The 22,087-nt window shown below is 35.9% G+C and overlaps 1 long non-coding RNA gene across 1 annotated transcript in view; it reads right to left on the bottom strand.

Moving 5' to 3' along the window:
• LOC134809607 (uncharacterized) overlaps nucleotides 1–11,073 on the bottom strand; it is a 60,916-nt gene extending 49,843 nt beyond the window's left edge. The window contains exon 1 of the long non-coding RNA XR_010155812.1: nucleotides 10,983–11,073. This is a non-coding gene — a long non-coding RNA (uncharacterized LOC134809607). The remainder of the gene's footprint in view (nucleotides 1–10,982) is intronic.
• Nucleotides 11,074–22,087: the final 11,014 nt, after the last annotated feature.

Genomic DNA, 22,087 nt, shown 5'->3' with positions numbered 1-22,087 from the left:
CATTAAGTGCAAATGTCCTCTGACGCTGCTGTTCCACTAGGCTTATGCCTTAATGCCAATAAGAAAATTAACCATGATGGGTACAGTAAGATGCTTTCAGAGATGAAAGACCTCTCAAAAGGAAGTTTCTGTTATCGTTTGTATGGTTGACTACCATTAAGCACATAAACACATGGAACACGCAAAAACTGGGATCTTTAATCCTTTCTGCTTTTGTTCAAGAAAGTGATTGAAGGAAAAACAAGAGAGGTTAGGACTGCCATGTTTCAGTGAGATGAAAAAGAAAGAAGCCTGTTGTGTGTGTCAACATCTTGATATTTTAAAGAAAATGTAATCATTTCAAAATAATTATATCACTTTCACACCATAGTTTCAGGAATCAAGAAAATGGGCAAAATGTTTTAAAACTAAAATTAACTGAGAATAACAGTGACAGGGCTAGGGAGCAATAAAGACCTCTCTATCCATGAAATTCAGCACAGTAAAAGTCATCTGGTTTATAATTTTCCACCTAATGTTTTCTATGTGATTCCTGGTACAAACCCCATTCTTATTAGTGGACTGGCAGCACCACTATTTATAAATAGGCTATGATCCAAAACTCATTTATCCCTTAGAAAATGCTACAAATGGTTAGGTTTCTTGGCTATTGCACAAAATACATTTAACCAGGTAGCCGAATTACTGCAGCTTTCCAGTTTTAAAATAAATTCATATGCAGTTGTAATAATAAAACTAAATGAAACCAAAAATGCAAGGTTTTAGTAGTAGCTTTAAAAATGTATTTTCAATGTCAGTACTAGCAGAGAGGTTTGAGGAGAAGAGGAGGAAAAGGTAAAACCGAAACATCTCTGGAGAGTCGAAGGTATCATCTTTGACTTTCAAAGGTATTAGGAGAGAGTGACATTGTTTTTTGTTATATGTAATTTCACTCTGTATATCAGGATATGCTAGTTCATATTCAGGACTATTACTGCATTCTAAATATCATTAGGGCATTTTGTGTGTTTTTGTTAGGGAGGGAATGTTTAGTAAGTCTCAGCTAACAAATTGAATGATATAAAGAAAACTGGAATGGGAAATTTTTTTAAATAGTAAAATACAAAGATGGTTATTAGGAAGTCCCTGGGAAAAAAGAAGGAGAATAAAGAGAAAAGGTAAATAACTATTGACAAATTTAATTGATTCCCGAAGGAAAGGTATGGGTCCAGCTTTCACAAGTTGATTCCATTTTTGTTCCTGTAGATGCTGTATTATGAACTCAGGTTTAATTTCTGAAAAGACATTTTATACAAACCAAGAGATACCAAAAAATGATTATAAAATTAATGCACAAAAGTAAAAACAAATACATAGTTTACAGACATGCAATGTAGCCACCTGACATGCTACAAAAGCTACATTATGTTTGTTTGTTTGTTTTTTAGTATAGACCAGACGAGCTGAGACTTCTTAAAATATTTATTCAGTGAGCATTGATTGAGCACCTACTTCATGTTGAGCACTGGTATAGGCACTTAGGATACATTAGAGAGCAAAAATGACATCTCTCTCGAGACTCTTTTCATAATCCAATGCTCTTGCTTTCAATAAAGCATTCATTGCTAACTCCTCTAAAAAAAAAAAAATCTACATATCTGCTCTGTAACCAGAAGTAGGCCCTTCTTTCCTTAGGAATGCAGTATTGCTAGTGTGCTGGCTTTCTTAAAAGTCTTGTTTCATCAGTTTTAAATACAAATTGCAAATACCTGCCTTCCCTTTTAATTATCCAAACAAAATTTTCTGAAAATGACTTGGCTACTTCTATAGCCATGTTTCAAGCTTTCCCTTAAATGTTGGTGCTAGGCCAACAATTTCTTTTTTGCAAGTAATCAAGCCATTCATTCCTTTGCGTCAAGCACCTTTCCTAAAATTCATTGTTTGGTTTAGACTTTAAATTTTATCAGCGTATGTATTCTCTGAGCAGGCATTCACAGAGTTGCACGTGTTCCCACCTCATCATTCAGCCAATGCTTTTTCATGCCACCATTGATTGAATTGATTTAACATTTTTTTCTTCAAACATTTTCCCTTGTTCTAACAAATTATACTCAGACCCAAAGGAGACAATTTTAACTTGGAATTTAGTTCATTCAGCTTTATTCCAGCCTTTGTATCTGAAGTGAGCTTTTTCTTCACTTTTGTGTGATTTGCCATTCAGTGCATCATATCTCCTTTTCTAAGACATGAAGTAGAGGAATTTTATTTTAAAAACTGAAGAAAGTACAGAAGTGAAGAGCAGTATCAAAAACCATACCTGCACTAAGTGCAATCGCACACCCAGCCAGCTGACTCACTACTGCTGGCAGTCCGCCCCTCAGTGCCTGCACTGGATCTGCTGAGGCATCCACAAGAAATAGGGGCCGGCAGGCAGCTCGGATGCAGTGCCATTGGCATTCATAAACTGCACTGGGGGTGTGCGGAATGAGAGGTTGTATGCTAGTGCTCTCATAATTCCAGGATCATTAAATAAAATGCTAGTTTCAACAGTGGTATTAACTGCTGTAAGAAATGAAAGGCAGAAGAAACACAAAGGTGAAATAAAGAGGAAGCCCATAGTGATGTTTTGGAAGTGAGGTTTTTATATCTCTGACCTGAATGACTGACTGCTTGCATATCTTTCTCATCAATTGTACATAATTACCAAGGATCATCAGTAGTAGGTCTCTAAAACGTAAATGAGACTAAAGTGATAATAAAAGAACATGGTTGGAAACACACCAACTTGAAATGATTTAGACAAGCTGTCCTATAAATCTAAGGGTGGTTACTACAGACTATTTTCACTATTTTTGAAATGCATTTGGAACTTCTTTTAACCATTAGTGATTCAAGTTTATAAAAGGGATATGTCAGTTTAAAGCATATTACTATATTTATTTTTATAAGTATTAGGTTTATGGATTGCACTTAGAGGCAGCAAGTTTCACATGTTTTACAAATTACTCGTAGTAAAGGCTAGTACTTTGGTTTTTATCTTTTATCTTTTTTTTTCTATTTCTTAAAAATGCCCGAATCTCCCAGAAGTTAGAGTCATTCGGCAATGCATACTGCATAACTAGAATTCATCAAGATACTTCCAGTTGCTGTTGTTGTTATTATTAAGTGTTTTAAAATACTAGCATTAGTTTGCAAATAGATGTCCAGAACCTTTCAAGGTGATTGAAGTTTGAACCTACTATCATTATCTCATCCCACACAGAGCTATTCATCTTTCCTGGGAGGTGCCAGGATATTAGAAATGCATAAGTTCTCAAGGAAAAATGCTGATATGAGCCAAGCACATTTTAGGAATTTACTAAAAGATCAGAAAGCTTATACAATTTAATAAATTAAATTCAATCATGGTTGAAAATAAAAGAAACCTCTGTATGGTAATACAACCTTTCCTAAAGCCTCAATACAAATCACAGTACTGTAAAATGTATAGAATTAGTTTGAATTTTTTTTTAATGGTGGAAACAATCTAAGAAATAATTCCCCAGATTCCAGAAAAATAGAAACATTTACAATTAAGTATAAATTAGAAGTACTTATGTTAACAATATCTTGCCATGTATACTTTAGGTTAGGTCAACCTACCTAATCATTCCCTTTCCAAAGGTGACCACAAAGTACCAATTTCAAATGATACATGGTATTCAAAGCCATAATGTAAGGTCTATTCCCTTCATTGATTTGCTTCTAAGCTCAATTTTACCAATTCCGGTTTCTCTGATTTTTAACGTGTTAGTTCTAAACACTATTGTCACCTCAGTCCTGCTTCCCTCCTCCAAAATCCATTTGATATTTGGCACAATGCATGATTTGTTTCCTAGGAATATATAAATTTTAAGTAACTATTCGAGATTTTTAGCAACTGATATAGCATGAGCCCCAACCTATCAGAACAGATTGCTCATAAACATTGGGTACTTCCATATCATTACGTACCTGTCTAAGGGTACCCTGGCTCCCCTATATTTGGATCTAATCTCTCTGGTTGGAGTTATGTTTTTCTCACATTCTGGCCCTAGCATTTGTCTCTTATGAGCTCAGTCCCTGTTGCAATTCTGAGCCATAAGGAATTTTGTCCCCATAATTAGGTAATTCCTACTTGGATCAACCCTCAGCCTTTCTCAAAGGACAGAGAGTGGAAGAGAGGTAGCAGAAGTTGAGGAGCAATGAGTCAAAGCACATTCCCTTTTTATTATTAATGTGACTCTTCATGTAAATGTCTCCTAGATGAGTCTCTTTCAATCTGTGATTGTCTTTCATTTGCTATTGAGCAGCTGTATGGTTTGTAATAACTGAAATGCCAAAAGCTATTCTTGGGCATTAAAGGTTCTTAATGAAACCCAATATCGAGGAATAATCACACATATAGTTATGATACTTGATAAGAATTTCTGTCATTTATTTTTATTTTTTGTAACACCAATCTAATTCAAAATAATTTGGCATTATGTATATGATTGCTGTAATAAATCACATACCTTCAACACATACCATTTATATTAAAGTGATAAGAAAACAAATGATTTTCCCATTAGCCAAGCTATTATATTATTGAAAGTTGCCCAGGCTGGAGGGCAGTGGTGCGATCTCAGCTCACTGCAACCTCCACCTCTCAGGTTCAAGAGATTCTCCTGCCTCAGCCTCCTGAATAGCTGGGATTACAAGTGCCCGCACCACACCTGACGAATTTTTATATTTTTAGGAGAGACGAGGTTTCCCCGTGTTAGCCAGGCTGGTCTCAAACTCCTAACCTCAAGTGATCTGCCCACGCCAGCCTCCTGAAGTGTATATTTAAACTTTATAAGAAAGAGGTAAGATTTTTCCACCAACTAAAAAGGAGAAAGGAAAGAAATTAACATTTATTTAGTGAATAAAGTATGCCAGGAAGTGTAACAAGCAAGTACTTCAATTATACATTGTCTCAATAAATTTTCACATACATTCTGCAGGTAGGTGTTATTAACTCCCTGAATTCTACGCTCTGCTGTAGCCACAGGTCTTTTGCTGTATAGCTCCAGGAGCCAGATAAGTATCTGTTGATTGAATAGATTCTTATTTAGAGATGCGAAAACTGAAGCTCAGGGTTAAAAAAAAATCTTACTCAATGTAATAATCTTACTCAATGTAAACCTTAGTCAATTTCTAATAATTACTAATATTTATGGAGTACCCACTATGTCACAAATAACTTACATGAATCCTCTCATTAATCTTCAGAACAATCTTCACAACCATTGTTCCTATTTTACATGTAAAGGAACTGAGTCTCAGAGAGACTGAGCAACTGGCCTCCAGTTCACACAGCTAGGAAGCAAAAGAAATTCCAGATTCTGGACCAGGTAATGACATTTTAAAGGATGCATGTTCAGCCACTGGGCATATTGTCTACTAAGCAAGGATGGAGATTTGACACCAGATATGGCAAATGCCCAAACCCAGGTTCTTACATGATTCCAAGTCCATACTGAAAGGCACAAACAATCTCAGCCTTTTAGTGACTATATCTCCAAGGCCAACATGCTTTGATCAACTAATCAAAATACCCCATTCTTCTAGACAGAAGTGACAATTCTCACTTATCCTTATAACATGCAAAGTAAGCTTGAAATTTTCTTTCTCAAATTCTATGTTTAAAATAGAACTTTTTCATAAGTCTTTATGTATATAGCAATCAAAAATTGAAAGAAACATCTGAAATGTAAGAATTTCATTTAAATAATGTAATAATGATCCAGTAAATTATAATCAAAACTTTATTTTAATTTAGATCTATCAAAGTCTTTTGATTTACATACTAATAGCTTGGATCATGGTTACTAAATTATCCTTTATGTAAGGCCAAGTTACCCGTGCAGAGCATGTGCAGTCTCTGTAGCCCACAAAACATTGTGGGGTCCACGAAAATGTTTTGTTTTAAAATCAGAAGAAAAGTAGAAACATTTCATGTTCAAAATTATATTCATCTTTATACACACATAAATATAAAATATAATTTTTAATACTTTGTACAGAGAAAGGGGTCCACAAAGCCAAAGTGCCTAAGATCCATGCAAGTCTTGCAACAGCCCTACCTTTACAAGTGATTTTATTGCTTCCAAGTGTGTTGAGGTGGGTCTCCCAGACAGATAATGAGGTACAGATGTGTTGTTACCTTAGCTCTCAGCTGCCCCAGTGACTCTGAGATTATCTTTGGGTGGTATTAGGTTCCCAGCTTGCCTGATGCTCCAGTTGCTATGATCTTGTTTGACATTGATTTACATCTGTGCAGAGACATTCTTCTCAAAGACTTGATCCTGTGTAAAGTGTCTTTTAAATTTTTTCTGTCCAATATGATAGGCACTAGCCAAATGTTGACTATTTGCATTTAATTAAAATTAAGTATATTATAAAAATTCAGTTCCTCTGTCACACTACCCACATTTCAAACACTCAGTAACTACCTATGGCTAGTGACTACTGCAATGGGAAATACAGATTAATGAATATCTCTAGCCTCCTAGAAAGTTCAGTTTGACAGTCCTTTTCTAAAGGCTTTCACATCAGCTTCTTGTCTTGTCTCAAGATAGTGTTAAGGTTTCCCAATGTAACAGAGAATATTGGGGATTCATTCTTCATTGCAAAGAATGCCACTGAAATTCAAATGATAACAGTCCTGTAGATATTTCATGTTACCTTTTAATTAAAATAATAGAGAAAATCGGTATTATGGCTCCAAATTGTGATGTGGTAACCCCCTTGTTAGAGCCATAAAGTTGGAAGACAAGAAAATCCCATGCAGAACTACAAATAAAAGCGCATAGTCCACCAAAATGTATGGTGCCATTATTCACGTCAGGGCATCCATTGCATCCATTTCTCAGAGATTCTCAGAACAGCCATATCCCTTCTTTTAAATTTCTTAGAAAATGACTGGGCCCACACCATTATATTGTCATTTGAAATCCCATCTTTTCTCCTCCTCAGATGGTACACTGCTTTGTCAAGTCAAACAACCCATTTATTTTTCATGGATGTGGCTGGAATAAACGTTCATCCCATGTAGGTAGAAGAGAGAATACACATAAGTTACTCAATCTTGCTGAGCCTCAGGTTTAACCTTCTCCAGGACTATCAAAATTTACATTGTTAAGTTTGATCAATCATAATTCTTGTATGTTATTCTAATAAGGCTCTGTTCTGTCTCCTTTGTCCCTTTTGAGATACATCACCTCTCTTTCTGTTGTATGGATATAGAAAATATGTGCCAAGTCTAACTATTTTTATTAAAAATATGGGCTATTCATTTTTTGTAATATTGTGTAGAGTTTTAATACTCCCAAATAAAAAGTAAATATGTTCTGTTTCCCCAAAAGATACAATAGAATAATTTAGAATATGTTATTGAAATAAACATTTCAACAGAAATATTGTAGTATTGTAGGCTGTATAATAGTCTCCCAAGGATATCCACATCCTAATCTCTGAAAGCTGTGAAAGTGTTACCTTACGTGGCAAAAAGGACTTTGAGAAAGTGATTAAGTTAGAGACTTTCAGATGGGTAAACCCAATGCAATCACAATGGTCTCTGTAAGATGGAGGCAAGAGGATAACAGTGAGAGAGAGAGAGATTGAGAGATGTTACACCGCTGGCTTTGAAGATGGAGAATGGGGCTGCCAATCAAGAAATGCAAGGAGTCTCCAGAAGCTAGAAAGGGGGAATGGATTCTTCCCTAGAGCCTCTAGAATGGAAGAAGCCCTGCTGACATCTTGAATTTATCTCACTGAAACTGGTTTTGGCCTTCTGACCTCTAGAACTATAAGATAATACACTGCTGTTATTTCATACCGCTCAGTTTGTGGTCACTTGTTACAACATCAGCAGGAAACTAATTCATGTAGTTAATCTTGAGCTAAATCATTTAATTGTTGGTAAAGCATGAGAACTAGTATCAGAGACATTCATGAAGGAGATTTCAGTGTTGCCATTTAATCTGTATAATCTTAGCTAAGTAATTTATTCTCTATGAACCTTATATTTTCTCATTCATGAAATAAGTATGATAATAGCTACTACCAAAAGTTGTTATAAATATTTTGGTCTGGAGGCACCAACCTCTCCTCTCTAATGTTCTGCCTAATAGTATATACACAAAAAGATCTGTAACCAAATAAGTAATAAAGTGCAAGTACATGTTCAAGTTCAGAATATCAATTATCTCTACTTTCTGCAGATATGAAACTGTGGAATGTGACAGAGGCAGCTAGCTATCTTTTAGCTTTCAGTTCTATAATTTCCACTGAATAATTTCCTCCATTTCAGTGCTGTTCTAATTTTGGCCTACAGGTTGTTGCTGGTCAGAAAACTGTTATTGATCCCCAATGAGGGAAATACAAAAATTAAGGATAAAGTTCTGTATGTTGTAGTTGTAATGATGAAATATATTTTGTTCCTTGGGCATTATCATCTGTAATTAAAATATTCAGTTCTGTATTTTCATTTTCAATCCCACAGCTACCAACTAGAACTGATGCACGCTTGGTTTTGAGAATCAGTTCACTTTGGCTTATCTGAAGTCTTAAATCATCAAATTTCTGAACAAAGCTCCAGCCATGAGTAGGAAAGGAAATATTTAATCTGCAGATAAAATCCAGATTCCATATCTACTTTGACTCAAGAGCAGGACTTAAAACCTGCCACACAGCTCTCGCATAGTTTAATTCTGGAGGAAAATCCCCTTGTGTTCCAAGTCTACTCCCAAATGCTGTATTCTGTGATTCTGCAGCAACCATTCACAATTAAACAAGATGGTATAATTGTTATATAATGGTGATCTGAAGTAAAGAGTGTCTCAGAATTACTTTTGAGAATGATGGTTAGGTAGAAGAGCATTATAACCAGGTTATTAGGTCTTCTCAGTGTACTACAAAAGACATGATGAAGCACATGCTTCACACTGTCTGCTTACTTAAAACAAGTAGTAGTGTGAGTGAATACGTGGCCTGACTCACAACCTCACCTTCATAATTTTTTAATTGTTATTAACTGAAGTCCATACTTTATTCATAATTCCTTAGTTTTTATCTAATGTCCATTTTCTTTTTTTTTTTTTTTGCACAGATTCTGTGAAATTTTATTTTTTGAATTGCAAGTATCTGGAAAACAGATGCAGATTTTTTAACGAATTTTTTTTATTTCTTCTAAAAAATGGGATGAATGTGCAGAATGTGCAGGTTTATTCCATAGGTATACATGGCCATCATAGTTTGCTGCACCTATTGACCCATCCTCTAAGTTCCCTCCCCTCTCCCCCAACCCCCCAACATGTCCTGGTGTGTGTTGTTCCCCTCTCTGTGTCCACCTGGTGTGTGTTGTTCCCCTCTCTGTGTCTATGTGTTCTCAACGTTCAACTCCCACTTATGAGTAAGAACATGTAGTGTGTGGTTTTCTGTTCCTGTGTTAGTTTGCTAAGGATGATGGCTTCCAGCTTCATCCATATCCCTGCAAAGGACATGATCTCATTCCTTTTATCCCTTTTTATTTTCATTCCTTTTTAGGGTTGCATAGTCTAATGTCCATTTTCTGTTGCACGAGTCTATCCAAAATATCATATTGCATTAGTTATCATGTCTTCTTTTTTTTGCCTTTTAATTATACTTTGGAAGAATCCTTTTTGTTTTTTAATTTCAGAGCAAAATGGTTATTTATCCCTTTATTTATATGTCAGTCACCTATGTTTATTTTTTATTTCCATAGGGTTTTGGGGAACAGGTGGTATTTGGTTACATGTGTAAGTTCTTTAATGACGATTTGTGAGATTTTGGTGCACCCATCACTGAAGGAGACATCTCCCAAGTTTCATCTATCGCTAAGTCTCACATTTAAAGTGAGCTTTTGCAGCAGAGATAGTAATGCAAACTTCATTCCACGTGTTCTCTACATTTCTTTCCTTATTGCATTTAGGCAGGACCACATGACTTGTTCTGGTCGATGCACTGTTAGCAGAGAATGACCAAATAGTAATGAGCAGGTGTGAACCTTCTTCTCATTCATAGGAAGCATAGAGACCAGCTGTTGAGATGGCTGAGCCATATGGTCAAAGAGATTAGACCTCTGAGTCACCACCTGAGATGGGGGCACTGAATAACTATTTGGTCTACCATCTGTATGGGGAAATGAATAAATTTCAGGTGTTAAACCCTGCAATTATGTTTGCTTGGTACTGAAGAATAAGCCTATTCTACTCTGTCTGTGGCATCATTAAATTGTCAAGTAAAATAGTTGTGAAAGTCATAAGTAAAATGGGAAAATATACCCAGTCAAAATTCCAAAGTCTCAGAATCATGTAAATAATTTATGTTTTATTTTATTTATCCATCACAAAACACAATTTTATTTTCTAAGTAAAAAATGGTAAAATTGCACTAAAAAAATCTCTTGAGGTTTCCCAAACATCAAAAAGATTAAACAACATTTCAAAAAGTTAACTACAAATGAATGTTAAGTACACTGCACTCTGCACTTAGCTTCTCCTTTAAAGAGAGTTTAAACCTTAAATGTAAAGGTGCTGACAAAATGCATTTTAAAAGATTAGAACATAAATTGGAAACAAATGGAGATTGTAAGGATAATGATAAAACTCATGAGAATTGGCACACAAATACATTTTTAACCGTGTCACATATCACTACTTTGGAAAGTCTCTCTTTTCTTATTTTTCATATTTGACATGTGAATTGGCAATCAAATATACCTAGATGTCAGAGATACTTAAAAAGTGTTTTCTCTTGTAAACAAAAAAAAAAAACTGCTGAAAATGTGTAGACTTTAAAACTGTTTATACCTGTTGTTCCTGATTTTTAAAATGTAAATATATTAATGAATTATTTAGGGGAAAATGTTATTTTTAATGAATTCAATATCACAATGACAGTATAGTTTAGTCATAAGTGAGTCACAAAAAACATACCTGTTTTACTCAAGATATCATGTCCCAGATATTTGATCCTTGGTTCTATTCCAGTGCAATATTTTTAAAGCCAGAAAGCAGCCCCTAAAGCCTGGAGCAAGGGAAAGAAAATTTCAAAATAAAAACAAGAAATATCTAATAGTATTCAAGGCTGCCTAGCCACATTTAATAATCTATTGTATAAATAAAACTTTATTGACACTCACTATGAGACAGTTGGACCCTTGTACCTTCTCTATTGGATTTAATTGGTAATATAAGATTTCTACCTACTTCTGGGGATGTCTTCAGCATTATTAGGTAATAGACAGAATGAGCACCATATGCTAGCAATGTAAGAAGAAATGAAAGTGTGTGTTTGGCAATTTATAAACAATGAGCAGTGAAAAAGAAAGGAGGCAACATATGAGGAAGATCAAGATTAGTACAAAGATAAAGAGAGAGAAAGAGCAGTGTAATGAGGGAAGGATAAGTAATGAAGCTTAAATAGACTCATTCCTGCTTATCGAAGTGAAAGGGCTGAGTCAGACCTTAGAGCAGGTGTTTTAAATCCAGGAAGTCCTGAAGGAGCATCCGCTGGAGATTCAGGGGACAGTAAAACCTCCAAACTGAAGGTAAAATACTGAGTGCATGTGTGTATTTTTCTAGAGAGGGGAATGTAGTTTTAATGAATTTTTTTCAAAGTTTAACTGGGAGATTGGTTGTGGTCTGATGTCAGTCTCAAAAAAAAAAAAAAAAAAGGCTCAAATGAAGTATAACAAGGTGGAAAGCTCATCTGAATGTGGCTGAGTCTCCAGAGCCAGTAGAAATCAGTGCAAGGTCAGCTGCACTGGCAGAGAGGAGTGAGGCCCTCCAACCAATCCGCCACCAGATAAAATCCCAAATGTCTTTCAAGGCCCAAATCGAATAGCACTATCTCTTCACAAATGCCCTGTAAGAGTTCACAGTCTACTGGTAGAAAGAAATATGCAAAGAAATTAACCAAATCAACGTTGATAAATAATAATGAATTTGTCCAAAAGAAAGGGTTACTAGAGGAATTAGAAACTTCATGCACTGTTTGTTGGAATCTAAAATTGCACAGCTTCTTTGAAAGACAGTATGGTAGTTTCTTAAAACATTAAATTTGGAATTGCCCATGATCCAGTAACTACACTTCTAAGTATATAGCAAAAAACAAAACAAAACAAAAAAAACCTGAAAGTAAGGTCTAAAAGAAATTTTTGTACAATCATGTTCATAGCAGAATTATACACAATAGCCAAAAGGTGGGTAAACAAAATGTGGTACATATGCTCATCCTTAAAAAGGGAGGAAATTGTGGCACATACCACCACAAAGATGAACCTTGAGGACATTATGCTAAGTGAAATAAGCCAGTCACAAAAGACACACACCATATGATGCCACTTAAATGAGGTATTTAGAATACTCAAAATCTCTACAGACAAAAGGTAGTATGCTGGTTACCAAGGACTGGGAGATAAGGGGTAGGAATGGGAAGTTATTGTTTAATGGGTATAGAGTTTCCATTTTGTAAGATGAGAGTTCTGGAGATTGGTTGCAGATTATTGGCTATTAATTATGTGAATACATTTAATACTACTAAACTATACACTTAATGATTAATATGGTAAATTTTATGTTATCTATATTTTATCAAAATTAATTTTCAAAATGTTATTTTAAAGAAATGGATTACTTTAATATCTTGACCTAGGGAGGTGTTCATGACGTATTATGAAGTAAGAAAAGCAGATTACAAAATGATATCTCACAATACAATTTTTGAAAAACAAGCAAATATGAATTTATATTTTTAATGGATTTATACAAATTTATATAATTACAAAGAAAAGTATATTATAATACACATCAAGCTATTAACAGGTTATTTCAAGCAGGTGATGGCAGTTGATTAGCTTTCTCTTTTACATCTCTATATTTTTTCACTTCAACAATGAGAACGTGTGCTTCAATAATTAAAAATTAACAAAGAAAAATGGCAATATGGTAAGAACTCAAACATATATAGATATCAAAGTCTATGTGCATGAAGGCAGGACCAAATTTCTGGGCCTGGAGTGTCTCTGAAAGGCCTCACAGCTAGGATCACATGGGAGCTGGATCCTAAACTCTGAGTGGCTAAAGGGAGATGGCCCAGACCCAGAATAACCCCAAATCAGGAACACATGCTTGATGGTATCTGACATCGTTGCTAAAGGAATCCCATGCATATCAATTGTACACTGTTCATCTCATGAAGTTTGCGAGCAATATCAGACTAATATTCAATAATGACTGACATTTTAATGGCAAATAACAGAATTAATAACTTTAAACATTTAACTCTTAAGCCTGCTTTTCTCATTTAGCAATATATTATGAACACTACAGGACAATGGCTGTAATTTTAACATATTCTTTTTCACAAATTCATAAATGTTTAGGAATAACACTCATAAATAAAAGGAAAATCGATGAGCTCAGCTTTCAATTGAATAAATTGAAAAGCAAAATTTAAGAAAAACAAGGGGAAAATAAATTTAAAAATTAATAAATTGATTAAATTGGAGATGAGTGGCAAAATTAGTATAGTAGAAGACTTTACAAAACTCTATATATGAACATTTAAAATTCAGGTAAAGTAGAATATTTTTAGAAATACATAAATTACTGAAATTGATCCCAGAAGATAGAGAAAACTGAAATAAATCAATTTCCATGAAGTAAATTGAGAAATGTAACAAAGTGAATAAAACTCATGATATGTCAAGTGCTCAGAAGTCACAAGAGTTATTAAAAATGTGGCCAGGCACGGCAGCTCACATCTGTAATCCCTGAACTTTGGGAGGCAGAGATTGGAGGATGGCTTGAGCCCAGGAGTTTGAGGTTGCAGTGAGTGATGATTGTGTCACTGCACTCCAGTCTGGATGACAGAGCAAGACCCTGTCTCTGAAAGCAATAAATAAATATAATAATAAAACTGAGAAGATGAGGAATGACATCAGCAAGATGGCTGACTACAGCTGCCTAGCATTTGCCTCCCCAACAACAAACAAATAAAAGACCAAAGCAACTAATAAACAGCTAAAATTTGACTAGAGTGTTGAAGGGAAAGTGCTGGAGTGTAGTGGGGGAGTGGAGACACACCTGTAGTGGCTGGAAGTCTAGGAGGCAGTGTGGAGATCTCTGGCTTCTGCAACCCCATCTGCTGACCTAGATACATCTGCCTGGAGTCAGGAGGAATTTCCTATTGGAGGGGATAAGGTAAACAGAAGATTCCCACCAGCCACTATTGCCACCATAAACATCTATAGTCTTTGCAATAGGAGAAGCCCATAGTCTTCACAAGTTCTGAACCCTGTTTGGAGAGTTGCTGGAAACTCGTGCAGCTGCTTTGGCCCAGATTAGGAGCACAAGGTATCCACTCCCCACACCTATCCTCAGTGAGCAAAGTTGCTGCAGCCCAGTGCAATCTTGAGACCAGAGCCACCTCTAGAGTGTGCCTTCCTCTGCGGTCAAAAGCCACTGCCCTTCTCCAGCACTGGGGCTCCATCTCCATTCCACCAAGCTCACAGGGATGGCTGAATCCCACAGCCCCAGCTGTGTGAATCCTGGACTCAGCTTCAGCTGTGACTCTGGTCCTGCACAGAAGGAAAGCCAGACCCACTCCTCACCCACCCAATGCACTTCTAGCCAGAGGAACAGTCTGGCAGTCCCACCCTGATCACACCGCTGCAAACCCTCCCCAAAGTGGGAGAGACACCTGAGCAGTGGTACACCCCCAGGCCAGCAGAAAGGTTACATGCCAATACTCAGGACCTAAGAAACACTCCTCAAGCACCCCTGCCCCCACAGACATGCCCACGCATGGGCCTGCACAACAACTCTATGTCTGCAATCAGGGAGTAAGAAACAGCCCTGCAGGCCATCCTTGACAGGGATGCCCAGACGACTGACAAGCATCAAAGAGCCCATGTCCCAGACCAGAGCAACAGTTCTGTTTCTTCGTAGGCCACACTTGGCAGACACACCCCCCCAGGCCAGATGAGCAGTCTTGCACCTTAATCCTGGGCCTGAAAAAGAGCCCCATTGGCCCTTCCAGCAAATATGCCCCCAAGCCAGCCAAGAAGCCTCATTCTGGCATTCCAAGCCTAAGAAGTAGCCCTGTGGGCTGCCCACAATATATACACCCTTAGGTCAGCTGAACAACCATGTGCCTATGCTCCAGGCCACAGTAATAGCCCTGTGGCCCCAACCTCACAAGCCAGACCCTATGTTGGCTAACCTATCATGTGCACACACATGCCGCTGACCTGAGAAATAACCCAGTGAGCCTACCCCCAGCAAGGCCATACCACTACTGCCACAAACTCTGTCACTCTATTCCACTGAGAAACTCTCAAATGCCACTAATGTGTATTACAGATTTAAACACACACACAAACACACACACACATACACAGAGAGAGAGATAGACTACACTACTGCATCCACCTGGAAGCAAAGCCAATGCATCCCACCAAATAGACACCCCAAGACCTATTTAGATGAGTAAGTCTTTCCCTATGAAATCCTCTCCATAAAATTGGAAGAGGGGATTTTTCCAACAGATGCAAAGAAATTAATGTAGGACACCCTTAACATGAAAAATCAAGGAAACATGACACCTTCAAAGGAAAACACTAATTCTCTAGTAACAGACCTCAATCATAAAGCAATATATGAAATGCCAGAAAAATAATTTAAGATGATAATCTTAAAGAAACTCAATGAGATATAAGAGAATACCGATAAACAATTCCATGAAATCAGGAAAACAATTCATAATTTGAATGAGAAATTAAATACTTGCCATAAAAAAAAAACTAAACAGAAATCTTAGAGCTAAATAATTCAATGAATGAAATAAAAAAATACAATCAAGGGACTCAACAACAGACTAGGCCAAGCAGAAGAAAAAATTGAAGTTGAAGATAAATCTTTTGCAGGTAAATAAAAGAAAAAGAAGAAAGAATACAAATGACCAAAGAAAACCTTCAGGATTTATGGGACATCATTGAGCAGACAAATGCACTATAGACCAAATAGCCATAACATGCATTTATAGGATATTTCACCCAACAGCTATAGAATACACATTCTTTTCATTAGCACATGGAACATTCTCCAGGAATGACCACATGTTAGGACACCTAATAAGTCTGAAATGAAAGCTTTTCATCTAAGAATCGGAATAAGAGAAAGATGCCCCTTCTCATCGTTCTTATTAAACATAGGATCGGTAGTCCTTGTCAGAGAAGTTAAACAAGATAATGAAATAAAGAGAATCCTTGTTAGAAAGGAGGAAGTCGAACTGTCCCTGTTAGAGATGATATAACTAATGATGCTACCTGAAAACACTGAAAACCCATAAAGTTGCACAATACAAAATCAGTATGCAAAAAAAGTAATATTTCTATACACAAACAACAAACTAGCTAAGAAATAAATCAACAAAGAAATTCCATATACAATAACTACATAAAAATTAATACCTCAGAATAAATTTAACCAAGGAGCTGAAAGACCTCTACAAGGAAAACTATAAAACACTGATGAAAGGTATTGAGAAAAGATACAAATAGAAAGACAACCCATGCTCACAAGTCTGAAGAATTAATATTGTTAAAATGGCAATATTACCTAAAACAATATACAGATTCAATGTAATCCCTATCAAAATACAAACATTCTTCACAGAAATAGGGAGAAAAATCTTAAAAGTTTGTGTGGAACCACACACAAAAAAAAACCCTGAATAGCCAAAGTCCTGACCAAAAAGAACAAAGCTGGAGACATAACACTACCAGACTTCAAAATATACTACAAAGCTGTAGTAACAAAAACTGCCTGGTGCTAGGCTAAAAAGAGACAGATAGACCAATGTCACCAAACTGAGAAACCAGAAATTAATCCATGTATTTATAGTCAACTGATTTCTGATAAAAAGGTGCCAAGAACACTCATTGGGGAAATGGCAGTTTCTTCAATAAATGTTGCTGGAAGAAGTGGATATCCATATGCTCAAGGATGAAACTTATTACTCACTCTACACAAAAATCAATTCAAAATGAAACAAAGACCTAAACATAAGACCCAAAACTATAAAACTGCCACAAGAAAACACAGGGGAAAAGCATCAGAACATTGCTCTGAGAAAAGGTTTTATAAATAAGAAGACCTCAAAAGCAAAGTCAGCAAAAACAAAAAGAACGAAACTGCAAAGTTTCTGCACGGCAAAGGAAATAATCAACAGGATGAAAAGACAACCTGTGGAACTGGAGAAAATATTTGCAAACTACTCATGGAATAGGGGATTAATGTCCAGAATACACAATAATCAAATATTGCAACAGCAACAACAACTTAAAAATCTGATTAAAATAACTAAATGATCTAAACAAACATTTTTAAAAAGAAGGCATACGAATGGCCAATAAATATATTTTAAAATGCTCAACATCAGGGAAATGCAAATCAAAACCACAATGAAGTATCATCTCACACCAGTTAGGATGGCTATTATCAAAAAGTAACAAATGCTTACAAAGATATGTAGTAAAGGAAACTCATACAGTGTGGGTAGGACTGTAACTTAGTACAGCTGTTATGGAAAACAGTATGGGAGTTCCTCAAAAAAAAAAAAAAAACAACCTACAAATAGAACTATCATGTGATCCAGCAATCCCAGTACTGGGCATTTATCCAAATGAAAGGAATCAGTGTATTGAAGAGACACCTGCATCCCATGTTTATGGCAGCACTATTCCAAATAGCCAAGATATGGAATCAGCCTAGCTGTCCAACAACAAAGGAATGAATAAAGAAAATGTGGTATATACACACAATGAAATTCTATTCAGCTATTAAAAAAATGAAATCCTGTCATTCATGGCAACATGGATAGCATTATGTTAAGTGAAATAAACCAGGAATGGGGAGTCAAACACTGAATGTTCTCACTCATATGTGGAAACTAAGAAAAAAAAATGTTATCATAGATGTAAAAAGTAGAACGGATGATAGTAAGGACTGGGAAGGGTAGGGGGAAGGGAGGATAGAAAGAGATATGTTCAAGATACAAAATTACAGCTTGATGCGATGAATAAATTATAGTGTTCTACACCACAGTAGGATGACTATAGTTTATAATAATATATTATTTAATACATAGTTTCAAATAGCTCAAAGGAGGATACTGAATGTTCCTAATAAAAAGAAATAATAAATGTTTGAGATGATGGATATTCTAATTACCCTGATCTGATCCCTATACATTATATGTATCAAAACATCATTAAGTACTTCATGAATATGTACAATTATTGCTTGCCAATTAAAAAATTAAATTACAATAAAATTAAATAAATGGAAGGATGAGATTCATGTATAAACATATCTTACCAAGGATCCCAGTCTCTAGCATTTGAGTATTTTTTGGTTGTGTAGTGGCCATTGACATGGAGAAAGGCATTTGTAATCCTAATTATGTGTTTAGATAGAAAGGCAACAGAGAAAAGTATTCTTTCCTATTCTCAATCATCTATACCAACACTATTAGATAGATTGAAAAAGTGTCTGACTAGCTGTCAGCCCCACACTGCAAAAAGAGCCCTAGGCAGCTCCTCATATTGGTGATCTTTTGTCCCAAATGATCTTCCCATTACTGATGGAAACAAGGATGGATCCTTTACCTGAATAAAGGATAGAGAGCATATAATCTGATCAATAGTCTACGAAATTTTATCAGCCAATCACAAACCCTTTAGACATTTTAGTAGTAGCAAATGTAAAAACAGTTGTTCAGTGAATCACAGAAGCTGTAGCAGATAAAGCATAGCCAAATCATGTTAACAGCTGTTTCATATTAATACTATAGAAATATTAAACAAAAATCCACAAACTCAGTTGCTTGGTGGCAACATGATAATCCACCCGCAGTGGCTCTGGATCTGAATAGCTATTCAGTAGCCATCCCCTACAAGTCTGGGTTGACTGGAATTCTTATTCTTCTAATGAGGTCCAATGGATTGCCTTCCTTCATTTCCCACTAGGCTTAACAGCTTGGTTGGAATTCCTGGCTTTTTCATTTCCATTCCCATTGGACAACAAATTGTTTTCTCATTTAGTTGAGAAAGTTCTGTCCTAAGCTTTAGCCTAAGAAGCAAACCATCCTCAGAAAACACTTTAAATTCCTGGACTGGTGAAATAAATGAAGTTTTGATTTAGCATTTTTGAAAGATGAAAGGAATTGGTCTTTTCTAAGGCTATGAGGAAATTTATTAATGGCATTCAAGAAAATGATAGATTCTTACATAGGTGGTACTGACCAGCTGTTCTTCATCTCTACTGAGAGAAGAACAAAGAAAATGGTGTTAAATTGCAAAATTAGGGATTGTGTCCATTTAATAAATCACCCAGTCCTCATTCTCTCATCTCCCACTCTCTGTCCCAGTTGCTAACCTTTTCAGCTAAGTGTTCATTGCTAGGCATTTCATTTTCAATTCAATTTATTCCCAAATAGGAGGACTTGGGCAGCCCAGTTCTTTGATTTATGGAAGTACAGCATACTGCACAAGTCCTCTTCAAATCTGCTTCCATGATGAAGCATTGCCTGTCAGAAGCACTATGCTGAGCAACCGAATGAGAACAAATGCTGACACACTTTTCAATTCTGATCACAGTCTGCCTCTGATGCCAACCACACAGAGGCACACTATTTCCCACTGTTGTGTTGTCTATTTCCTTCCAAGCATACATATGGTCATGGGACACTTTACTATCAGTTCTAGGGTAGCCCTGACAGCTAGAATTTTTAATATTACAAGGAGAATTTAATTCTATTAAATGAATCTAATGGAAGTAAACAGGCTTAGCAGAGTATAGGGACCAAGAAACAAACAGAGGAGATAGGGAACCTGCCAATGGGGAATCAATAGTGCTTAACAGGGATGGTAACACTGACAATAGTTAAGACATGTCAGTGATATCAAGTACAGTTGTGTTGAGGATTTTAATGCTCACTTCCCCAATACCTGCCCCCACATACTCAAAAAGCAGCCTTCTTTTGGGACTGGGGAGAGTTGTGGTCTGCTGATATCCCCAGTGCAATAAAACAAAAAGACCAAAGTGTGTTCCACCCAGAGGAACCAAGTAGCACAATAAGACTTTAAAGGTGAACACTGGAATTTTAAAAATAGGTTTATATAGAAAGAAAACTGCATGGAATATTTCATTGCTAAAGCTTGAGAATAAATGCTAACCCATTCCATGACTTAACACCACACCAAAGTACAGAGAAGGTGCTTACATGAAGCTTCTAATGTTCTTAGTCTGATCATTCACATAGGATAAAAACTGCTTTCAATGAAGATATATTAATCTTCCAGTGGCGGTGACATCAAATATCTGCCCACAGATTATTAAAAACAATAAAAAGTTTGTGTTTTTACAAACACCATCAGCATCTCAGTACCACTCAATTCATTTGGCGTCGATTTTGTCATTTTCTCAGATTGTGAAAAGCAAAATAGTCATATGGATTTATGGCTCTGACACCACTATTTTCAGTAAATAAGCACACTCCTTGAAAGACACAAACACAGAAGGGAAAAGGGTCAATGTGAGGCGGGCAGCTCTCTTTACAGTACTTAAATTCTATTAGAATTTAACTGCTTAGTAGTTTAACTTATAAACTACTAAGGTTACAACATTGCAAGCTTAATAGTTTAACATTGATTTTTGAACATGAGAGCATCAGAATGAAATACCAAAAAGAAAGCCTTAGACCTTAGACTCTAAGGGCATCTTTCTCTCACTGTGTTTAGGTATTTTATTAAAAATAAAAATGATCAAGCAATTTAACATTTTTATTATTTAAACCTATATATCCATTTCCTCATATATATTAAAGAATTTTATATATAAATATATATAGTGTGTGTGTATATATATATATACACACACATATATGCACACACATAAAAACATTGTTTCTTCATTTTGACTATTTAAATCAATATTTGATTCCATCCTCTACTACAGATCTATATATGAAAGATATCGGAGTAGAGGATGGGGTTAAATATTGACTTACCAAGTCAAAATAAAGTCTGATTCTAGAAAAAACAGATATCTCACATTTATTGCCTGTTATAGTAAATGCTAATAGGAAAATCAAAATATATGAAAGACGGTTTTGGACCTTGAAGCTCTGAGATTTAGGTAAAAGATAAACTGGGCATATAACCTATGGTTAATTTGAAATATGCCCATGCTGAGAACTGAACAGTGCCTGCACACTGCATGCCCATCTCACGCTGAAACTGCCTGAGAGCCTTAGTGGAACATCCTGGTCAAAGTTTCCCATATTTTAAAATTATCAGATAAATGTTTCAGGACTTATATAAGAAATGTCCATGTTTTCTGGGCCATGAAACTGACATTGGCTTCAAGAGCTCATAAATTATTCCTCAGAGCCTTTAAACGTGACAGGCTGTAAATTTGCTTACTTTGTCCTACACTTACCTCCAGCCTCATAGCAACTTTTTCAATTTGGCAAATTATCTTTTGCCAGCCATTAGAGTTGACAGGTAGGCAAAAGGGGATGAGAAGCTCTGGCGGCCTAATTATCCCAGTGACCTAACTACTAAAACTCTGGAGTCTGATAAGAGAGAATATAAATGCAAGGCATTTATATATCTCCTTGCTGATGTGGAGGAATGTCATTATATCCTCTAGAAGTATACTTAATGAGATAGCTTAAATACTTTTGAAAGAAATGGGCTTGATTACTAAAACGGTTGACATAGTTAAGAGAGCATTTATTGTGGTTTTATGTATCTAAAATGCACTTTTCGTACATAAGAATGGAAATCTACTGGCTGATAAACTATTTTAAAATGAAGATTCTATCATCTACTTAAAATCCCTTGGAGGATACTGAGTGTTTCGTATGATAACTATTATAATTATAAGCATTTGTCAAGATGGTTTAAAACACTCTTATCACAAAAAGCTTGATTGTAACAGTGGGCTGACGTGGTTAGCAGCCCTTTCAT

This window comes from Pan troglodytes, chromosome 2 (assembly GCF_028858775.2).
Source record: "Pan troglodytes isolate AG18354 chromosome 2, NHGRI_mPanTro3-v2.0_pri, whole genome shotgun sequence".
Lineage (NCBI taxonomy): Eukaryota > Metazoa > Chordata > Mammalia > Primates > Hominidae > Pan > Pan troglodytes.
The sequence above is the reverse complement of the archived record's forward strand: the minus strand, read 5'-3'. Positions and strand labels throughout refer to the sequence as shown.